The following is a 22,198-nucleotide window of genomic DNA, read 5'->3' on the forward strand; positions in this document are numbered from 1 at the left end:
CATCTTATGTACTCAGTTGGTGGTAGAAAGCAGACAGAAATGACAATTCTGTTAAAAACAGGGAAAAGCTGAGATTTGAAGTGAAGATTGTATGCAGAGTATGTGGCAGGAAATGACAGGGAATTTTATCGGTGCACGTGGCCTAAGGAAAACTTAAGGGAAAGGTGAAGGATTAATGAGGGGTTCCTATTTATTTATTTATTTATTATATTTTTCTAGCATCTGTGTGAATTATTACCTATACACCTGATACGTCCTAAAAGAAAAAACTGTGATGAATAAATAAACAGCTCTAGAAATCTTCAATAGGGTCCTTTACCTTGCAGGGAATATTATCATTGGCTTTTGATACAATTTCTGCTGCAGGGAAAGACTTTCAAAGCTCAGAATGCTGAAGTATTGCCAGGCGCTCAAAGACCCCCTGCTGTGCGCGTCAAACTAAGAAATCTCTCTGAACTTGTCGAATTAAAAGTCATCTCTCTCTCTCTGCAACCCCTGCATGAGCTGGGAAGCTCTGTCCTCATTTTTTTAGGCCTTCCACGATAAACAAATGGAGCCTGGAGCATCTTTATTCTTTTCAGGCACATAATTAAAATTCTTTAAAAAATGTAATTGAAGGCAATGAATTTCAAAAGGAGGTTCTAGTTAACAACGAGGCTAGAACAGTTTGAGGAGACCATATTGCTTTACCATTCAATTGTGTTTCAAAGGTAGAAGCAAAACAGCTTGTTAAGATTCTGGGTAAGTGTCTTTTATTTATTTATTTTGTTTGTACATCAAGAGGTTGCTCCAAACTTAAACATCTCAGCAGGATTTATGCTTTCTGGAATGTCATAAAACTTAATTACTGAAACAGCAAAGAGGAGTATACTATTAAAATATGAACAAAGAAAAAAGTATTCATGGTTTCTTAAAATCATTATTTATATATCCCCTAAAAAATTAAAGAATATATTTATTGAAGAATTTGTATTTTCTTGGCAAGACTCCTTCATTCATCCAAACCACTGTAAATATTCACAACCTTGCAAGTTTATGAATCTGATAATGCATAAAACACTAATTTTCTGTGATCATTATTGCTGTGAAACATTGCAATGATTACTTCTACTAGGTATTTTTGATGTTGTCTAGAAAACAGCAAGTACTGCTAGAATGAAATTTCAAATTAATAAAAAAGGAATGGAAAAACACCTCTCTGGATTTGGATACCAGGAATTACCGCACAACATTAACTAAAAGGTAGTAGAAGACAAGACTGTTTCAGAAGGTCATCTCTAAAGTCACTGCCTACAGAGTTTAAAATCTAAACCCAATGCTACTCAATATCTCTTTCAGGGTGACTTAGCATCCCTCTCTGCAGAAAGAATAAAAGGTTCATTTCACCTCTTCTTTTTTGTTTGTGTTTGTTTTATTTTTCCATACTGTGTTTTAAAGTGGTATTTCTGGCTATAAATGACCACTGGAGATGTATTATTTTTAGGGATTTTCCCTAGAGAAACTGAAGATTGAGATCTTTTAAGAAAAACTACAATTCTTTTAGCGTTAAACCCAGAAAGGACCGCATAGCAAAGCAGCACCATTTCCATGACTTCTGAGCAGCACTCTACTTCTAGTTAGGGTGCCTCTGGGAGAGGTGAGACAGAACACCTGCTTTTTCACCCCTGGAGGCAGGGGCGGGGGGAAGTAGGAGGCAGATGGGTCAGCACCACACATATTCTGTGGGGTCAAGAATTGTTCTGACTGGCAGAAAGGTGCAAACAGGACCCAGGAAGCTCCACAGCGAGAAGCAATACCACTGGAGATCTAGTAGGAGCAAATGGTGGTTTTATCTACGCTACCCAACAATAGCTCTGAAACAGTAAATTTTTCATCCACACTATTTAAGTCATTTATTTCCTAGGTTCTCTCTCTCTCTCTCTCTCTCTCTCTCTCTCTCTCTCTGTGTTTGTTGTTGTTGTTTTTGAGGAAAATCTGATACAGCAAAGGGAATAGCCCATTCCAGGACCACACTGAATAGGCAGTTCAGAGTGCACGAACAGCACTACCAGTACACCAAGTTTGGTCTTTATTTTCTGCAGTTGTCTAGCATTATCTCAGCAGGCTTTAGATGCTCAGATTCACGTGTGCCTTCACACCACACCTAGAATATGCAACATACAGCTGCACTGTTATGTCACGCACACAGTACTTTCATAGACCGCACAGAGCCTACCCATTATGCTCTGAACTGGACAAAATACACAACCAGTAACGATCATATCTCAGATCCAGCCAGACACCACCTTGGCACACGCTGCGCAGTACAAACAAAGACTATGTCGCATGCTCCTACCGGTGAGCTGTCTACCAAGGTGCAGACTGCTCCTACAAACAGCCAAAAATTAAGGCAGTCCCCACTCCGCCTTTCTTTTATCCCAATATCACTACCGGGAGAAAAAAGTGAACTTCTTGGCCTTCCCTTTAGACATGCTAAGGGGATTTATGAAAGCATAACTATCAGTTCTAATTGTGTAACTATCTCAATTGCCATGAAAGCAACAAAAAGCATAGGCATAACTTACAACAGAACAAAAACATAAATCAGAAAAAAACAAAAAACATAAAGCAAACATACACAAATGAGTATCTTCAAGCTAATTTCTACTACAAAACTGAATTAATGAAAGTACTGTGATTATAAATAGACTGTAGAGATAGCCAAAGAGATTATAAAAATAATTTGTTCTCTTTAGAATGTGAAGGACACTAGACAAAAAGTACGATAACAAAGAGACTGCATCTGATGTTTTAAGAAAAAAAATACTGTGGCTCAGCATGAGTATTTAGTATCTGTTTGCAGAACAAGTAAAGGTTTCTTTAAGTTCACTGAGCACTCACTGTAAAGTTTAGGGAAGATCAGTAGCTTAGACAAAAGAGGCTAGTGAAATATGAGCCACATCTATGAACAAAACTGATCAAAGTCTACGTGGCTGCCAGAGTGTCTTCAGTTTATTCCACTGCCATACACATATTACTTGATTGAAAGGTGTGGAGATATAAAGCACCCAGGTTTCTCTCTACTGTCACTGGGCCTGAAATTCTCATTTGTTATGTCTGACTTCCCTTATTGATTTCTTTTTCCTAAGCATCAGTAACTGAAGTCATTTTTTTTTCATGTTTGGGAACACATTTACATCAGAATAAATTCTTATTAATTCTCTTCTCCCCTCCAGGCTCAGATTATTATTTTAAAAGCTGCAATAACTGAAAATTATCTGTATTATTCAAAATTATCCAGTTATATGTTAATATCGTGACAGTCATGTTACACAGTCACGTGCATGTCATACACTCATACATATCTTGAGGATTTCAGACACTTTCCTTAGTACATGGAGAAAAGAAATAATCTCTTTTCATACCACTGTCACATAAGAGGTTAACACGAATAATTTCATAGAACAATTCCTTTAAAAAACATTCTCTGCTTATAAACATCTACCTATTATACAACATGAAACTAGTATATAACTCAGGTCAAAAAAAAAAAAAAGATACTTATAGCAGAAGCCTCAAAGATACAGTTTTGATCCAGTAGTTCAGAATACTGTAGATAAAACTGTTGACAGGTGTTACCTTGATAATTTGACACAAAGTACTGCTATTTCAGAAGATGGCAGAAGAGGGAGTAAGTGAATGTAAACCCAGATTACATGCTCAAAGTGAAGTACAAGAGCAAGGCAATGCAGAGTATTTCAGCAGTTCTTCATCCTTTCCAGAAGAGCCTGGATTTCTCTTTACCATACTGTACACAGTCAGGATATATCAGAATTTTAGATTTTTACAGACTGGAATGCTCCTCTTTAATATTCATGTGTCTTGATTACATAGATTAATACTTATTCATGTGTTTTGCACTGTGCTCTTAGATCATATATTCTGTAATTACAACAAAAAATAACTTACATATTTGATTTACTGTAGAGAGAAAACAGAACCAATGAGGCACAAAGGGAGGAACTCTTTAGTGAGGTTTGCTATGTGACAAGCTGTATAGACAGAATTAAAAATATTAAGTGGATGCTTAACCTCATTAACAGGTTCAGTCTCTCACATTAGTACCGACTTTAGTGTTTCATGTTAGGTAGTTATCAAAAAATAGCTCAAAAAAAGTTCTAAGAACTATTTCATGCTGCTGTTGGCCCCCCACCCCCATGGCTCTAGGCAATATGGCCCCCTCCCTAGAAATACTGAATATTAAAAATTATCTCAGGTGCTTGAAAATTTCACTTACCATATATTTTGACTGAGATATTAACAGATGGTTATGAGAAAAATAAATAATCAGTAAAATAGACACATCTGGTTCAATTTGAATGCTATTATGCTAATAATAATTATGCTAAATGCTAAATCCAGCTATCAGGCCCAAAGTTCTAGAACCAACTTCAGAGTAGGAAAGGAAAAAAACTACTTCTTTTGTAGTAATTGTCCGTATATTGATATGGCAGTTACTAATAACATGAACTAAAACTGAATGAAATCTTTCTGATGATCTTTTTAGAGGACCTATTAAACTAGTACAGCATCATAAGCAGGTGCATATTAGAGACTCCAGCAAACCTGATCCCTTCTCTCCGCATAAGCAAAGAAATGAATTGCTAAAGCTCGGCAGAAAAATATAACCCTATGCCAACAGAACTCATTCCCATACCCTGATGTACTGGCTGCTTTCACTGGGTTGCTATTCTTCCATGAATATCCCTTCCCTAACACCTGAGTAGGGGCCATGTGGTCCCTAGTTCCTCCTATTAAGTTTCCCTGCTCCAGATTTTGCTAAAATCCATGTATCAAGTCTCATTCTGTGCTCTTCCTGAAAACTAACAGCTGTCAGACCTTTAAAGAGCTTCGACAACAACTAACATTTCTGCTCAAGCAAAAGCACTCTGTATCACTTCGGTGACGTGAACGGTGCTGTTTGGATATGAAAGCAGAGAAGCCTGACAGGTAAGTCTCTGTTTCATTTGTCATTTGCATGAAAAGGAAACCCACTTTACTAACAAGCTGTTTTCCGTTCTTAATAATGTTTGATGCTGTGGTTGTTTACTCTATTTAAGATGTTGTAGATCTAATGGGGCGTATAACCTTCAAAACAGGTGAAGAAAAACAAAAAGCACGGAACAGCTGTACTGTAGCTAAGTGCTTGCCTGTGGGGTGAGAAGGGACCCACGCCATCCTACCTACCCTCTATTTTCAAGGGTTTGTCTGTACAAAGCCCAGTGAACTCAGGCAGGCATCTTACTTGTTTGAAGTGCACCCGTTTGATAACGAAAGTTCTTAAAATGGTAAAAATCAATTACAAAAGGTTCTCACACACAGAGTCTTTACGCTGCTCTTCATTCTCATTCACAACATAGCAAATGGGAAGACAATTTATGGAGAAGGACTATAGAGATCTACCAAATACATATTTTTGTTTTTCTCTTTAAAATATGTTAACAACCAATGCTGTTCTTAAACAGTGGCATTTTTTCCCCGGATGTATTCTGCTATTTTTCCAGTCAACTTACAAGTTCTTTGAAACAAACTGCATTTGCAACCTCCCCTTTATACTGTTTGGAGTAAACCACTGATAGCACAGAGTGTATCTGTCAAACTCTGCTAAAGAACAGAACAGGAACCTGACATGGTTATGACAAGCAAACACTTCATACCAGGAAAGAACCTCATTTTGTTGATTAAGGCACACTGCTAGAATGGTGTGTTATGCCTTCATGTAAATAGGACCACGACAAAAATATTGATTTTGAAATATATTTGCAGACAGAATTAAGCCTGGAGGCAACTTAGAGAAAATGAAACACCTCTTAAAATAATTGCATGTTGCATTGCACTACTAATATCTGTATTTGAAAAAAAAAATGGCATAAACAATTGTGATAGAATTGTAAATAGTATTTTTTAATTTGAGTTTAAAATTATGCAACATGCTTATTTTGAATAACTAAAATTGATAGATCATACACTGCTTTCAGTGATGTCCTTGTATTTTAAAGGAGGTCAGTGTAATTTCCAGTTTTACAGAAGCTGAATCTCGGTTTCTCCAAATCATTATTTTCAAATATTACCTGGAGTTACTACACTGTAACTATTCTCATTTCTTAAAATCTGAGGTTCATGGATTTAAGCAAATGCAGGGGGTTTAGAAGCATCCTCATAAACCATATTAATCCAAGAGAATAAACAAAGAAAAAATACCTATGTTCTAATCTTAAAGTTGCTGTAGAGTGCATCAATGACATTTATATGCTTCTTGGGTTTTAAGGATGGGAATTTACTATACTAAATATTTTGAACTAATTTACTAGATACACAGGATACACATTGATAATATCTCCTGTGCAACTACGGTTCTTAACATTTATTTCTTTCATCTCAGAGTATATTTCCTTTAATGTCAAACCAACATCTTAATAAAGTTCTCAGATCATTTAGTGCACTTTTTTTTTTTTTTTTTTTTTTTAACATCAATTTTAAGCCATTCCTGGTAAGTATATGTAAAGCAGAACAATGTCTTTGTACCTGGTCATTAACAATCTGTAATTACATGATACTGTTTAGGGGCTTGGGATGACAGAACAGAGCTTACTGTTAATAAGCTTCCTAGACATTACAAATGTTAGACTAGCTGCAGTAGGGACTAACTAGTTAAGGTCACACGTTGAAATTGAGCATGGCACATGATAAATACAGTTTGTCCGAGCAGCTTTTGCTATCACATACGAATATTGTTTTTATCTAAATTTTGTGATGCAATGACAGTGCACTTGCAGTTTCACGTAACCATTCTTTTACTAAATTCATATATTAATGAAGAATTCTCTCACAACTGAAATGACTCGCAGCATACCAATTGACGTGTTTTATTCCTGGGTATTTTTATGTTCTACCATGTCATCTCTAGAGAACAAAAAAAAGATTCAAGGAGACAATACTAAACTGTTTTTCACATCGTGTGACTTGCTCTTATTTTCAGTAATTATTTCATGTTTGGATAATATTTCCATAACTAGCTCACGTTCACATACTGTAGATATGCTCATTGGTATTATTTTGGCATTCATTTTGGTTTCATTTCAGCATGTCATTTTGTTTTAGGTATGTACATGCTCAATTTTATGGCAGTAAGTATATACTGACACTTCATAACTATAACATGCTTGTCATAACTCCACGTTGTGCTGTATGTGATAGTTTAGAAAATGAAGATTATACTGTCCTTTAGTCAGAACTCTGCTTGTGAGGACTGGAAAGGTTTCTGGGACCTGTGAGATACAGAGTGGTTGTTCTACAGAGCCTTCCGGACTCAACATGCATTGTACAGGTAGCAGTGAATGTGAGGACTAGCTTCAGAACCTCAGCTGATCTTCCTGTCATACATGCCTTTGGTTTGCATCTTGTTTTTTCACGTTCCATTCTTTGAAAATAATTTTCAGTCTAGACGTGGCCTTTGTGTATTCCAAGATACTGGAATGTATGAGTGACAATGCCTACTGGCCCGTTGTTTCACTTCAAAGTAATACTGGCCAAAAAGAGTATGTGCTTGACTGTTTTTTATTAATACAATAAAAGATAAGGAATATAACAACATGTCTATTCGTTAGTTTAGTAGTACTCCCAGTTGTGCCTGAAAGCCTACTGAAGACAAAAGGCAACATTTTACCTACTGAGCTGAAGTCACATCTGCATTCACAGCATTCTATGCAAGCAGGACCGTGAACTTTTATTATAGAAATTAAGAATGTGTTTTAATTGTGTTGTTTTTACTTTAAAATAATGTAACAGGTAAATTTGCCATCTTCCCTCTTAATGTTCCGCTTCCATATCACAATCTTGTCAAACACTCATAGGTTCACACTGCTTAGCAGGAAAGAGAAAACAGTTCTAAAGAACATCACAAAACCGATTTGACTTGAAATGTAGTAATGAAACCAAAATTCTGTCTAAAACTTCCACTCACTTTACAGGAGGGTATGATAAACTCATGGATAAAATACATAACTCCATATAATAATTGCAGTTTGATTTGAAACACAGAAAAGGACTTCGAAACACAGAAAAGGACTTCAGGACCATCAGGTATGGTTACTTGCTTCTATGGAAATTACAGCAATTATAAACCTTTCATGAACTTCCATTTCAAGAGCAATTAGAGACAAACTAGTTTGTTTGTTTTTCTCTGATCGGTTTGACTCCTGCTCCAGGAAGACAGAAGTTTTACATTGTTAGTTCGGTAGTATGGGACTAGTGATAACTGCTGAGAGTCATTTCCCTATGAAGGCAAGCCTGGGTAAAGTCAGAACATTGCCCTAATCTGGTGACCATGCAACAGCCACGAAATAGGCATGGTTATACTCAGGAAGCAATGACTGATTTTAAAAAGGATTATCTGGGCTTCAATATTTCCTCTTTGAGCATGTTAATAAAATGTGAGGTAGAATTCCAGAGTCCCCAGTCTGCTACATCCCTTGTAGCTCACTATTTTTTTTAAACAGGGCTTCTGATTTTACATTCACAAAAGAATTAAATCTTCCAATAATGTTCATAGTCAAATGTCAGTGTTAATTTTAATTGTTGAGTCTAATCATAAACCATTTAAAATTAACTTTATATATATATTGTTATGCCTTGCCTAATCTTACAAACATTTCAGATTGTTACTTCTAAAAATAGAAACCTGAAGATAGTGAGGGTTCTCACTGAAGGTTTAGTGTTGTAATTTCTCATGTTCCACAGCTGCATGGGACTACAAATGCTGCAAGCTAAGGAATCAATATGCTGGTGATACTAGTTTAGATAAACAGATGTTTTTCCAATGACAAAATAATCAGTGAAGTGTCCTAATATGTATTAATCTCCAGCTGGGAAAATATGGACCGGTTTGAAAGGGAAAGAGTGTTTACTTAGTGCCATCTCTGTGGGAGTAATTACATGTAGGCTATAAAAGAAATCATAATTAAAAGTACACCTGAAATATCCTATCGAGCCATTTTCAGAGAACAGGTCATTTTATGTAGTATTCCAAATGACTATTTGGAATCGTACACGTAGAATCATTCTTCCGTCACATTCCCTGGCACTTTCTGAAAAACAACACAGGCCCCATATGAAAGAACAAATGCAAATACATTTCTGTTTTCATCTTTGGGCTACTGTAGATAGTATGAAATATAAATATTTTTTTTTTAGTTTTTTTTTTGTCATATTTGAAAAAAATAATTTGATATGTGTAGCTCAGAAGCCTGGAAGTACAAGTATGAATGATTTCTGACTAGAAACATCCAGCACCATTGCTTCAGAAATACTTCAAGTATTACAATTAGAAAGCTGCTACATAATGTCATTAGCCTTCTGATACTGCTTTACTAACAATTAAATGTTTATCATGTAGTACTTGAGTGACCATACCACCAGTATTTACCCTAAATGTTAGAACAGTCCTATAGTGGTATAAATAGTAAGCACTCATCTACTTATTATATGCATGAAATTTAAGCATAAGAGAAATTTCAGCCCTGAAACAAAAATTCTGTGAAATTACAAGACACAAAGACATTTTAGTAACTAGAGAAATAGTACTATCCCTAATTAATTCTTATATTGTTCTTTTCAATCAAGAATTTCACAGCTTCATTAATAATATGTCTATGTTGCACAACACCTACTCTGTGATCATTTACTGCTAGAAGAAATATTTGACGTACTTCCACTACCTGTATAAAGCTACCACAAAATGTGCTCAGTTTTTTTCTCCTTTCTGGAGAGCATTTTGTTGTGGCCCTTAACTGAATGAACCAAAAGTAAGCATTTCTGAAAACTGTACCTTTAAAAAGCTCTGAAGAATACATAATATTAATTTTGATCCTTATTCACTGAGTTACTCGGGGCATATGTACATGATATAGTACAGTGCTGTGTTCAGGCATTGCAAAGTCAGTTCTGTGAGCACTGGTATATCTACATGGCAGAGAGCATGCCATGTCACCAGTTTTATTTTTTCATCATTTTAGCTTGGCACTGTATGCAGGCTAATTAGCGTTGCCTTTTAGAGAAGGTAGCTCACCTGCATCAAAGCTGCACCCTGTTGCTGCAGCTGTACTGCTCCAGCTCCAGGAGCAGCTCCTTGTTAGCACTAAGGCTCTGCATGGTGTTCCATGTACAGCATGTCTTGGTCTCCACACCAAAACCAAGAGTTTCAGAAGAGCTTAGTCATACTGAAATTAAGTGCAATTCAAGCTACTAAACTGCTTTGGCCATTTCAAACATTCTTCCCAGGATATAATGGTTCTGTTTTTCTGTAAAAGCAAATTCTAAATCTACCTTTAGATTTAGCCAGCTAGCTAAATCTTAACATTAGAAACTGCACTCAGTCATTCAGCAGCTGGTGACTATTATCGACAAGTAATCCTTCTACTTTTAACACTCTGTGGTGCTGTTAAAAAGATGATAGATGTAATGGTTGCATTAAGCTGGGCTAATTTATTCCCTCTCATAAAAGCGCAAAGGACGAACTGCTACCTCTCAATTAAACCTTCTCATTCAGCACAGCATATCCAGTGGAAGAAGCCATTTCAACTGATACAAAGTACTGTAAAATTACAAGTTTTGAACCACAAAAATGAGTCACAGAAGTGATTTTCAACATCCGTTCTTCTTTTGCCCAACAAGCACTTGAAGACTAACATCTCATTATTAAACTGACTATAAATAGTATTTTAAAGTAGCCTGTGCTGGTTTTGATTATCTGTCCTGAATTAGAGACAGCTAAAAGACGGTATCAATTCCTATTCAGAACACAACATTGAGGGATAATTAAAAGGAATTTTATCTCAACATAAAATCGTGTATTTTTGAAGCACTCTGTTCAACTGCTACTTACACACAGAACTCTAAGTGGGATCAGCGGTAGATTTGAATGAGCTTGATCAAGCTTTTATTTATTTATTTCACACGGTAGCCATGAAAATTGATTTCCCATTTTAACAGAATAATTAATATACCAGTAGAAGCTTGGTTATATTGTATGGCCTTCTGGTATTCAATGAAGGGTGAAAACCTATTTACGTATGTTGAATCAGGACAATCCAGTCCAGAATGAAAGCTCAATATTTCAGAGCCAAATGTAAATGAGATACAAATCAAAATTATTTCCACAAATACTTTAACAAGTTATTTTGAATCATTACTGCATGCAAGAGAATTAAGAACCACTTAAATATTCTGTGGATGTTAATGATAACATCAAAACTCATCACTATAAATTCTTCAGCCAGCTACACATATAGCTTAATCATCAGTTCTTGTCTGAGAAAACATTTTACAGTATTTTCAGAAGATGAGAATTTTCAAGCTATTTCTCGGGTCTTATTTTCTAAATGTGATACTTGATCACACACCTTTAATGTGCAACAGATGCATAGGCAATCCCTTGTAATGGCCGCACAGGGCATTCAAGGAATTGAACTCACCGGTTGTTCAGTGACTGAGATTAGCCATGAGTTCTCTTAGCCAAGTACAGAATCATTTGTTCTTGTTAGCACATCTGGAACTTGGATTCTTTCCCTCTTGCTGATGAACTCAGACTTAAAAAATACACCAGGCAATCTTCACCTATAAATGGGAACTTAATTTAAGGATGTGATCCATGCAAATTAATCTCATCATTTTCTATTATGAGATTATCAAAATTAACAGATACTAATTCAAAAGTAGTCTATGTATGTATCATATGGTACATATCCTTTAAGGGCAAAAAAATGCAGGTATGTATTTCAAGCGTAACACATTCCATTTCATACAAAATCTTCACCTCTGCAACAGTTTTCTCTGGATTCTCTAGCCTACTCTTCTTCCTACAGACTACTTATGAGTACTGATAGTCAGAGAGACAGCGGTGAGATTTGCAACATAACCTATTCCACATTATCTCAGGAACAGTTTCCTCTGAAAGGTACTGTTGCACTGAAATGCAATCACAGCATATTCTGAAACATACTTTTAAACTTGCTTGCTCACTCACTAAGACAAATAATTTTCTGCCCTTATGATGGAACAGCTCTAATGACTTTTTCATAAGATTTAAATATATATAAATTGTAAGTTATTATTTTGTCATTTACTCTGAATGCAATTTCTGATATGCATCCCTAAATATTATCACATAATCTTTTAAACTGTGAAAGAAGTATATTTCTAACAGCGAATCACAATCATTAAATACATCATTAGATTTAAAACAATTATTACATAGTGGAAATGTAATTCTTTGTTCTGGAAAGCTTTACAAGAGACAAGGAAGCAATACATTTCAAAAAGTGATGAAGTATGATACTACGTGTGTTCTCATGAGATGGTACCAAGTTTCAAAGCCAGCATATTAAAACACAAAATACAAAAATGCCTTCTTTATAAGTAGGTTAGAGGTTGTCTTTTTTAAAGTACTTTGTGATTTTTTTTAAAGGTAATTACAAAACACATTTCACATCCAACTCATATTTTTGCATGTATTTTCACATTTAAAAGAATGTTTAATTCCATTAATTCTTTTTACTATGACTGCTTAGTCAAAATTCAGAACAGAGTTTAAATGATCTTGTCATAGTTCTTTATGACAAATACTGCACTACTTGGGCATTTGGACTGTAGCGATGCTGTACAGCAAAGAAAGGGAAATGTCTCTGTAGTCTATTTTTTCTTCATATCTACAACCGTTGGCAACTTTTTCCAATGTTTTTCCCCAGCAGAATATAGTTTCTGAAACCAAATCTTTCACGAGAAATTGTAATTTTGAGTAATTTCCTTTAAGTTGTCATTAGATGTGGATCCGGTAAAGCAGAAATATTTTGAGATTGCACTGATCCAGATCAGAATGTCTGATCTGCTGGACTGCTGAACATTTTGAAGTTCATCTTTATGGCCTCGACTACTATCATACGCTATTTGCAATTCAGATGCTGTATATCCCCTGCAAGCAAAATGCATCAGGCAGATTGGTTTGCTAGAACTCGTCAGCCTGGAAAATTTAAGGCTGGAATCTGCTTGACAGACATCTAGAAATTCATATGGGGTATGGAAAAAGTCACTTGGCAACAATTAATTCACTATCACTTCTAATACAGAGATTAGAGGCTATTAAATTAAACGAGGTTATAAGAGGTTCAAAACAACAAAGGAGTTATACCTTCTCAAACAAGGTAATTAAGCCGTGAATGAACTAGACCTATCCATGTAAAGCGGATGGCAGTGGATTTGGAAGAGGATTCACTATGTGGAATTCGGCTGAGAGCTATCAATATATATTTGCCCTGTTTTTGTATTATTCCCTAGATATTCATAATTGATCAAAAACAATATTGTGCAAGACAGAGCTTTGATCTCCTCTCAGTTACTGGAAGTTTTTCATGTGTTTATGCTATACCTCAATTTTTCCTGTAGCTAAACTGCAATGACAGTCCTACTAGTATCCTGACAGAACGTAAGAACATTTTTTACTGAGCCACTCTGTAGCTTTATTACAGCTCTATCTGCAGATACACAATGGCTCATTTGAACACAGTTTAACACCAGATGTGGCTCAAATGACATACTCCCAAATTCCAATTTTTCATGACCTCTAAAACAGAATATAACCCAATGAAAAGTTTTCAATTCCTGTTTCTCATTTCTTCCATACACAAGCTCTATCTCATAGCCCACAAAATATCCGAGTAACCTTATTATAAGGTTATATTATATGTTATATTGTCCTATTTCCTTTATTCGCACATTATTCAGTGGAGAAAGAGATGAAAAAATTACAAAATGGAGTGCCATTACCTTTTTTCTTTTTTTCCTTTTCCTTTTTTTTTTTTTTTTAAAGTCTGTCTTTTGAATTATTGTGCTAACAGTTCCAGGCAAGAGGCAAGAGCAACATGGTGAAAAATTATACATTAACAAATCTCATTATACATTACATTGTTTCAGGCATTTCATTGTAAACCAGACTGCCTTAATATATGTTTAACAATGTAAGCCTTCACAAAATATTAGGTCTAACAGCTATGAGTGATTAAGTCCTATTTTGTTCATAAGGAAGAGGAACTTTATTGATCGTTTGTTCATACTCCTTACTTCTTCCTATACATAACTATTTGCTAATTTTAAAAGGAAGGATAATAGTTGAATTTGAACTACTGGACTAAGCTCAGTCTTAAATTGATATGTCACCTAAGGATACACAGAATTAAAGACTTATCAAAAGCAGAAAAAATAAATATATTCCTTAGTACTAGACGCACTGCATTTAAATCAGAAGATTCTGTGACAAACAGGCACAAATGATGACATAACATTTAAAAAAATGTTATGGGGAATATATATTTCAGGTAATCACTTTTGATAATATATATATATATCTCACAATATAGCACGTTCACATTTCAAGATGTATAAAAACATTATGAATACCATTGTCTTTTATAAGTGTTACTGGTTTCCTTAGCTCTTTTGAAAATTGTCACTTACATGCTATTTAGAATAAATTATTTTGAAATTTGTTAAAAATACTTGTTAGCTCTGAAGAATTAGAAAAATACCTATATATTTAATTTATTCAGTAATCATAAATGAATCAGAACAAACACAGCACCTCATCAAGAACTTACTTCCATTAATCTGTATTTTTTATTTTGTATTATTATTGAACTTTCTCTTGAGAAAAAATGGTATCATGGGGCACTAACTTCATTTTTTTTTTCCTTATAAGTCTTTTAAGTTTGCTTCTGATGTAAAGCTATTGAAGTCCATCACAAAATCCCATTGATAACCAATGTAGTATCTTATTAGGCCATACTATTCCTTGACTCCCAAGAAAAGCAACATAAAGGGGATGTACTGTTTTACAGTGCTTCTCTGAATGAGACCTTTAGTGTGAAATAAAACAAAGATATATATTTTTTAAACTTGGCAAGTATTTGAAGGCACTTCTATGAATGAAAACACAAATGTACAGCACCTTAAGGGACTGTGGATCAAAACCCTCTTGGGGTTTGCCCTGAAGTTCTATGCCCAGCCATCTCTTTTAGTTGATCTTTTCAAATACTGGAAGATTTTTTTTAACCATCTAAAAAAACCCTAACTTCAAAAGATCTGTAAAGACAATGTTATGTCTTCAAGTAATGAAAGAAGTTTGAAAAGGTTTCATCTAACAAAATGGTAACTTTTTTTTTGTAATATTTTTGGTACAAAATTTGTAACGCTCTTGTTGAGCACTCTCTTATAATCTTTGCTATGTACAAGACACATATACCATTGCTTACATTTGTAGGGACAATGACACCACTAAATGTTAAGATGAAATTTTTTTGATAAACATACTTCAAAGCAGAAATACCAGGAAAAATAATCCACTTAACCTATAAACATATATGTAGCTCTAACATTCCAAGCAGCAATTGTCTAAATAAAAACTGAAATAGAATTAAATAAAATTCAGAACATGCTAATTCAAAAGAAAATAGGTGTCAAGGTGATTCATTTGCTTTGTTCATACAACACTGAAAATATATACAATAGAACCCTTGTTTGCAAATGTTTACTCTATCAAAAACATCATTAGACTACACTTCCTAGACAGCATACAGAGTAAACTAATACATACAGAGTCTGCAGGTGTTGATTGGACATCTCGGCTCAAAATGAGTAACACAAACAATGCTACATCTAAATTGTCCCTGTCATACTTTAGAACTAGAGTTAATGAATTCCAGAGGGACAAAGTACAGAAAATTTAAGATCTATTGAAAAAATACAGGCTGAAAAGCAAAGAAATGGAAACAAATAGACACTACACATAAGCTTATATATTTTTTGTCAGTCTGAATCAGTTAAGTTTCCCAAGGTATTTGCTGAAAGTACAAGTTCAAATAGCTTATACATAACACTATGTGAAACAAATGCACAGATTTACTGCCCCAGTTATAAGCTCAATATCCAATATATTATCAATATAATGCTGCACAAGTCCCCATGTGTGGCTAGCAGAAATTCTTCGTTCTGCTTGGTGAACTAATGAAGATATTATTGACAATTAAAACCATTTGATCCTTATCAACATATAATGCTAAGAAGACAATATTTTTCTCCACCTTTGACAAGACAGCCTCCTCTACACAGAAGAACCATAGAATGGCTTGGGTTGGAAGGGAAGTCAAAGATCATCTAGTTCCAACCCCCCCTGCTATAGGCAGGGCCGAGGAGGGTTCCTTCTTATTGTGCTACTATTTTGTAGCTGTCTGGAGACATCATCATACTATTTTTCTTTCCTGACACTTGGTTCTGGTCAAAAGCAAATACTTTGTGAGAATTTGCATCATACTTAGCAGAATTATGCCCATGGTATTTTTCATTGACCGAAAGCTTAGGCATGTGCCTTTAAAACATTGATCATAATCATGTTAAATTTACAGTTTCATTTACTATTATGTTAAATAGATCACTATGTTTCTTATTTTAATGACCACCTCATTCAATGGTGTCAGAAAAATCAGAAAAAAGTCCAATTGTAGCCTTTTTTCCAAGAATTTTCAAACAAATTATTCTGGATTTTAAAAATGATTATCTAGTAACATGCTTTAGAGACACATCAAACCACACACACAATACAGTAACCCTTCTAAACTTCTTTAAATCTCAAAAATCTAAGAGGTTCCTAGTACTGAAAATGTGTGAACATGATTATTGTCAGTGCATGGAGCTAACAGAGGAAACGAGTGTGTGCCAGGAAATCTGCAGCTAATGTTCTCACATATTTTGTAGGATGCAGAAAACAGTCAAGTCCTAGTTTTGTGGGTGGAATAGTAATGCCTTTTCCACTACTGAATGAAGCAGCTGAAAGACAAATATATTTTGCATTAAGTAGTTTTCAGTCAGTCAGGATATTTCATGTGAAAAATAGTACACACACACACACCACAGTGAACACAAAAGGTTTTCTAAATTTCAACAGGATTCTTTGTTAGTCTTAACCTCTCTGATTTGATATCTTCCTGTGTCATAACTCAAAGAAATGCATTTGTTTATCTGGCTATTCAATTCAAAATAGCACATATATCCACCATTTTTAATACCCACTTGTGCATCAGGAAAATCTGCATGACTGCTGTAACAATGTCTTTTAGCATTTTAACACTATAGTATTACTGTAATGAATGCCTAAGAAACAAGGACTATTTCCCTTTTTAGTTGTGATTGGAAGAAATGCTCACGTTGAACTACTCTGAAGGGTATTTAGACATTTCACCTCCATTTTGGGGTCCACATTACCACATCAGCTGTCACAATAGTATGTGAATACTTCCCTGGTCTCACAGAAGTCCATTTTTATGCTGTTTTTTACACATCCTCCTCAAACAGACACAAAGAAGATTGAATTGAGTCTCAGCTCGTCCTGTTTCCAGTTTGCCTCTGACAGTGGATATTATCTGATGTATATAAAAATATATGTACAGTAATTCTTCTCTGGTGCGTCTTTCAAGCTTCTGCCAACCCCCAGCACACAAATTCCTGAGATATGAATTAGACTAATCCCCTTTTGAGCCCAGTTACGGTTTTGGCCTCCATAACATCAACTGACAATGTGTACTACAATTTAGTTATGTCATAGCATCTCAACCACAACCGCTATTCCTCTGGCTTAAAATTTCATTAGTTTCATTAATGGTCCGTCTCCTTTGAAAACCACAAACAAAGTATTTCAGAAGATCTGGATTGCTTTAACAAACCAGGTACTCCCATGTAATGCCTGACATCATCTGCCTGCTGTCACTTCTAGCACATGTCATTACACTGCACACGAACCTCATACATCACTCAGGTCTCTTCCTCTTCTAACCTTACCTTTGCATGATTTAAGGTCAGGGATAACCCACGGCACACAAATAAAAAAAAATCATATATTTAATTCAACAGAATTAGAAATCATTAGACATGATCTCATAGCTGTACTAGAAATAGGAAAGAACAGAGAAGAGGAAGTGACCCAGTCTTATCTGTACTGAAGATAAAAACCACTGCCATTGTTCTGAGGCATTACTGTGAACAGGACTGAGTGTATTCCTGAAAGGGGTAAAGAGCACTGATGACCAGTAAAGTTTATTCCCACTGCTACACCGCGTATGAAGATAGAGGTGGCTAGAGGACCTAATTCCACTTCTTCAATAATCTCTGCAACTCTATTATTTAATATATGGAGATATAATGACTGAGCATGCTCCCCAAAGAGCCATAGGAGAAGCAGCATTATACAGTGCAGGCAGTGTATGAAACTGCTTCTTTGGCGTGTGAAACACCACCTACCCAAAATGAACACTGTGAATGTTACAACTCAATGACCACAACAAACAGGTATAAAATCACTGCCTGGACTTAAAAAGACAAGAAGGAAAAAAAAAGTCTAGAATTGAACTCGGTATTCAAAGGAAACTGGAAAGGAACATAGAAGAAACTTTACTTAGGAGGCAGGCTCCAACACATCTCACATCTCATAAAGGAATTTCTTATTCAATTTTTCATCTTTTTCTTTCATTTGAGTACTTGATGCAACAAATGTAGAGAAATTAGAAAGTACAGCAAGTAGTATGTTTATACAGAGGCAACCAGACAACCTAACACTGCAATTCACATCACTGGGGTGCAAAACAAAGACTTCATAAATTTCTATCAAAGGGAACACCAAACAAGTGTGTCATCCAGTCAGTGAAATCCACCTTCTACTCAAACACTGAAATATGTTCTATCTGAAGCAATACTATCATCCCAAAGGCACCGACACTTCCAGAAAAATGTGAAAAATACCTCAACATAAATGCATTTTTTTTTTTTTTTTTTTTTATCTCTACTCGAGAAACTGGGAGAAATCAACCTGTGTAAAAAGAGAAAGAAAAATGGCCAATACACATCCTGAGCTTCTCTTCTCAGTGGAACCTTTTTTTTTTCCAAACAAGAATGCAAATTCTTTCTTCCCTCCTACTGAAAACACACAATCTGAGGTTGTGATTTAATTATAACCACATAATAATCTCAATTTCTGAACAGCAACCAAACAGTTTTGCAGGATAATTCTGACTGAAAATTGCAAAGGAGTAGAAATTGTGCAGAGCCTAACAACGATGTTTCATGATATGAAGGATTCTTGTGTGAGGGAAAAGTAGAACCAAGGGGCCTTCTGCAATTTTGCATAGGGAAAAATAAAGGCAAAACACATTATCTCAATATTTAAATTTTTGAACTTCTGGAAAAAAAAAGAAGAAAAGAAGTGTTAGGAGAGAGTCGCATACCATGTTTAATGGGATATTCTTGAGTCTCTTAGATGACTTACAAAGTATTACTGACTTTCATAATTCAATTGCTCTTTAAAAATTCTTATTGGGATTGCATCTGATTTGAAAATTTAAAAACTATTTCTCATAAGAAACACCACATTTTCTATAACTCTTCTAATAATTTAAGTAGTTCTAGTTGCAAACACAGCTATGGTAGAAATTATTAAAAATTCACCATAGCAGTAGCTGTTTAAGCAGTTTATCAAATAAAAGACTAACTTTTCTTTTTATATAAGAAGTCCTAAGGCAAGAGCCTGACCTGGAAGGTGAAAGTTGAGAGTGGCTTCACTACTTTCATAATATTAAGGTGAAACTGAATCCAACTATGAAGTTTCCCATGGATTTTCTCTTCAGAAATGCAGAACAGAACCAAAATGCAGGATTTTCTCTTCATTTTGCTAACAAGAAATATGTCTATTCTGAGTCATCATTGTAACTGATTTCAGGATAAATGTCCCAAGACTTCCATTCTCACTCATGGTTCCTGTTTTCCTATTTTTACTAAAAACAGACAAACAAAAAAACTAATTTTCTCTAGGTTACTGACAGCAATAGACTGAGAAGGAACAATTCCAAGTGAGATATTCCCACCCCACAATAAAAGATGTCTTAAGCTACAAAAGGCTACCTATGTCTACCATTACAGATATTATAGAAGTTCTACATGACTTTAGATAGTAAAGTGTTTGGAGGTAATTAAACATACAGAATTGTACCATAAACTACCAACTACTTAACTACCAACAGTTACTAACAAAATTTTTATGTTTCTTGTTTCTCATCAGAACTACTGACTGATTTCTGCTAGACTCAAGGCTAACCATGTTGTTGTTCTTGGTGAAAGAAGTGACATTAACAGCACCAAACATAATCTATTTATTGAAATAAAATACATTTTCTCATTTCCACGCTTATACACAATTATGCTGAAGTAGATATGATGTAACTATTTAGGACATTCTTTCAACTGAATGCTGGATTTCCTTTGCTTGCTTCCTGTATATGCTACAAGTAAAAAATAAATCACCTTTTTGTTGAAGGCAAAAGCAAAAAATAATCTTTCTGAACCCTATCATATTTCAGATTTCACAGCTAAATTTTTTTGAGTTTGTTTACATATATGATATAAGCCAAGAGTGAGAGAAACAAATCACTTCAAAAAAAAAAACATCCATCCTAATACTGCAATAGGTATCAGTCTATTGACTACTGATGGATGCCCTGGATGAATTACCTAGGAGAGGACAAAGGTGACATCTCTACTTTGCTGTTCAGGATGTCCACAGACTGCCTACTGCTAGGACAACTGATCTAACTTTTTAAAGTTATAACTAAGAAAACTGGTATAACTATTTTAGTGTAAACCTGTAATTAAAAATGTGTTTTGAAGAAAACTACATTATTAAAAACTACTGTTGGAAAAACACAAGACTCAATAAATACGCATTATAGACAGCATTTAGAAAGTAATTCCTCACTGGTTAAGAACATAGAATACCCTCAGAAGCAACCTTTACAACTGATAAATCACAGAAAGGTTTAAGGCCCTGCAAGACAGCCAGTGAATGTGAGTAGGTTATAGATTGAGGAACAAAAATTAAAGTCTGTGGCACAACTGTGAAGCATGAGTACTTTCTAATACTATACAATATCTGAAATGAGGGCTATATATTCCTTAAAGATTCATCCAGGGCTTTGAACAGTTCTTGGATCAGTGAATAGCTTACATAAAAAAAAAAAATTAATCCAGCTTAATACAGGAAAGGGGAAAAAAAGAGAGAAAGCATGTCATGACTTCCCTTATTAATCTGAAATTAATCTGAATAAATTTATTTTAATACAGGATTTGCTATTTGTGGTCTTGAGTGTTCTTTGAGATTTAAAGATTGTTTAATTCTTTTTCTTTCAGACTGTTTCCTGCACATAACTCTGCATTTACAGAAGGCTAAAAGAAGTTTCAGCCATTGAATAGCCTCCTTCCAATTTCTATTAAAAACACCTTTCTCTGTTCAAAAATAAAGTTTGAAAGAGTGGTTCCTGATGTGTACTGGAATTATTGCCACTGGTGTCTGGTTTTCACCTTCAGATATCTACTGTTAATAAAGATATTTAAATTAAATTTCTAATAAAAAAAGACAACTTTCTAACATAGCATTTAAAAAAAATGTTCTCTTTTTCCAGAAAAGGAAACAGATGTCACGGTAGAGCCATGTTTTAATCAATGCAATTACAAAAGCTGTAGTAGAAATTGAAGTGTAACCCAAGACTCCCTTTTTTTTTTTTAAAAAAAAGGTCTGAAAATGGGAAGTGATTAAATAAGTATTTAACACAAATTATTAAAGTTCTTTTTTTTCCTGTAGAAAAAGTACTAATGCATTTTATCAAAGTTTTTGAAAAAAATCAAGAATTTACTAAAGTTTAATTGCTTAATATTTTTAAAGGTAGAATTGTTGTATTGTTCAACTACATGCCTAGATATTTACTAAGCTATGAACATTTAAATAATATCTATTTTACAGTAGAAATTCAGCAGAAACAGTAGATAATCTTCTTATACTTATCTTTTCTATTTTTTTTTTCTCCAAGAAGTGCAGATGCATTCAGAGGTTTAGGATACATCTATGATGTACTTGTGTTTTTCAGTAAGATTACTTCTTTCCTTTTTTATATTCACATAAAATTTTCATTTGAAGCTATTACCATAAAGGTATATTTTCATTTTGTTAGGGACTACATACTGATAATTTTTATTTCATTCAAGAATTCTAATAGAAAGGATTTAGACTATCCCTTCTAAC

At 34.6% G+C, this 22,198-nt stretch overlaps 1 protein-coding gene and 1 long non-coding RNA gene across 2 annotated transcripts in view; one reads left to right on the forward strand and one right to left on the reverse strand.

Moving 5' to 3' along the window:
* TENM3 (teneurin transmembrane protein 3) overlaps positions 1-22,198 on the reverse strand; it is a 1,331,063-nt gene that overhangs the window by 810,880 nt on the left and 497,985 nt on the right. The window contains 1 exon segment of the mRNA XM_040554455.1: positions 11,511-11,652. The gene's annotated coding sequence lies outside the window, so the exon portion shown is untranslated.
* LOC121068910 lies at positions 4,451-21,398 on the forward strand. Its single transcript, XR_005819135.1, has 4 exons — positions 4,451-4,580; positions 4,870-4,989; positions 8,010-8,121; positions 21,310-21,398. It is a non-coding gene; the product is annotated as an uncharacterized LOC121068910 (long non-coding RNA).

This window comes from Cygnus olor, chromosome 4, assembly GCF_009769625.2.
Source record: "Cygnus olor isolate bCygOlo1 chromosome 4, bCygOlo1.pri.v2, whole genome shotgun sequence".
Lineage (NCBI taxonomy): Eukaryota > Metazoa > Chordata > Aves > Anseriformes > Anatidae > Cygnus > Cygnus olor.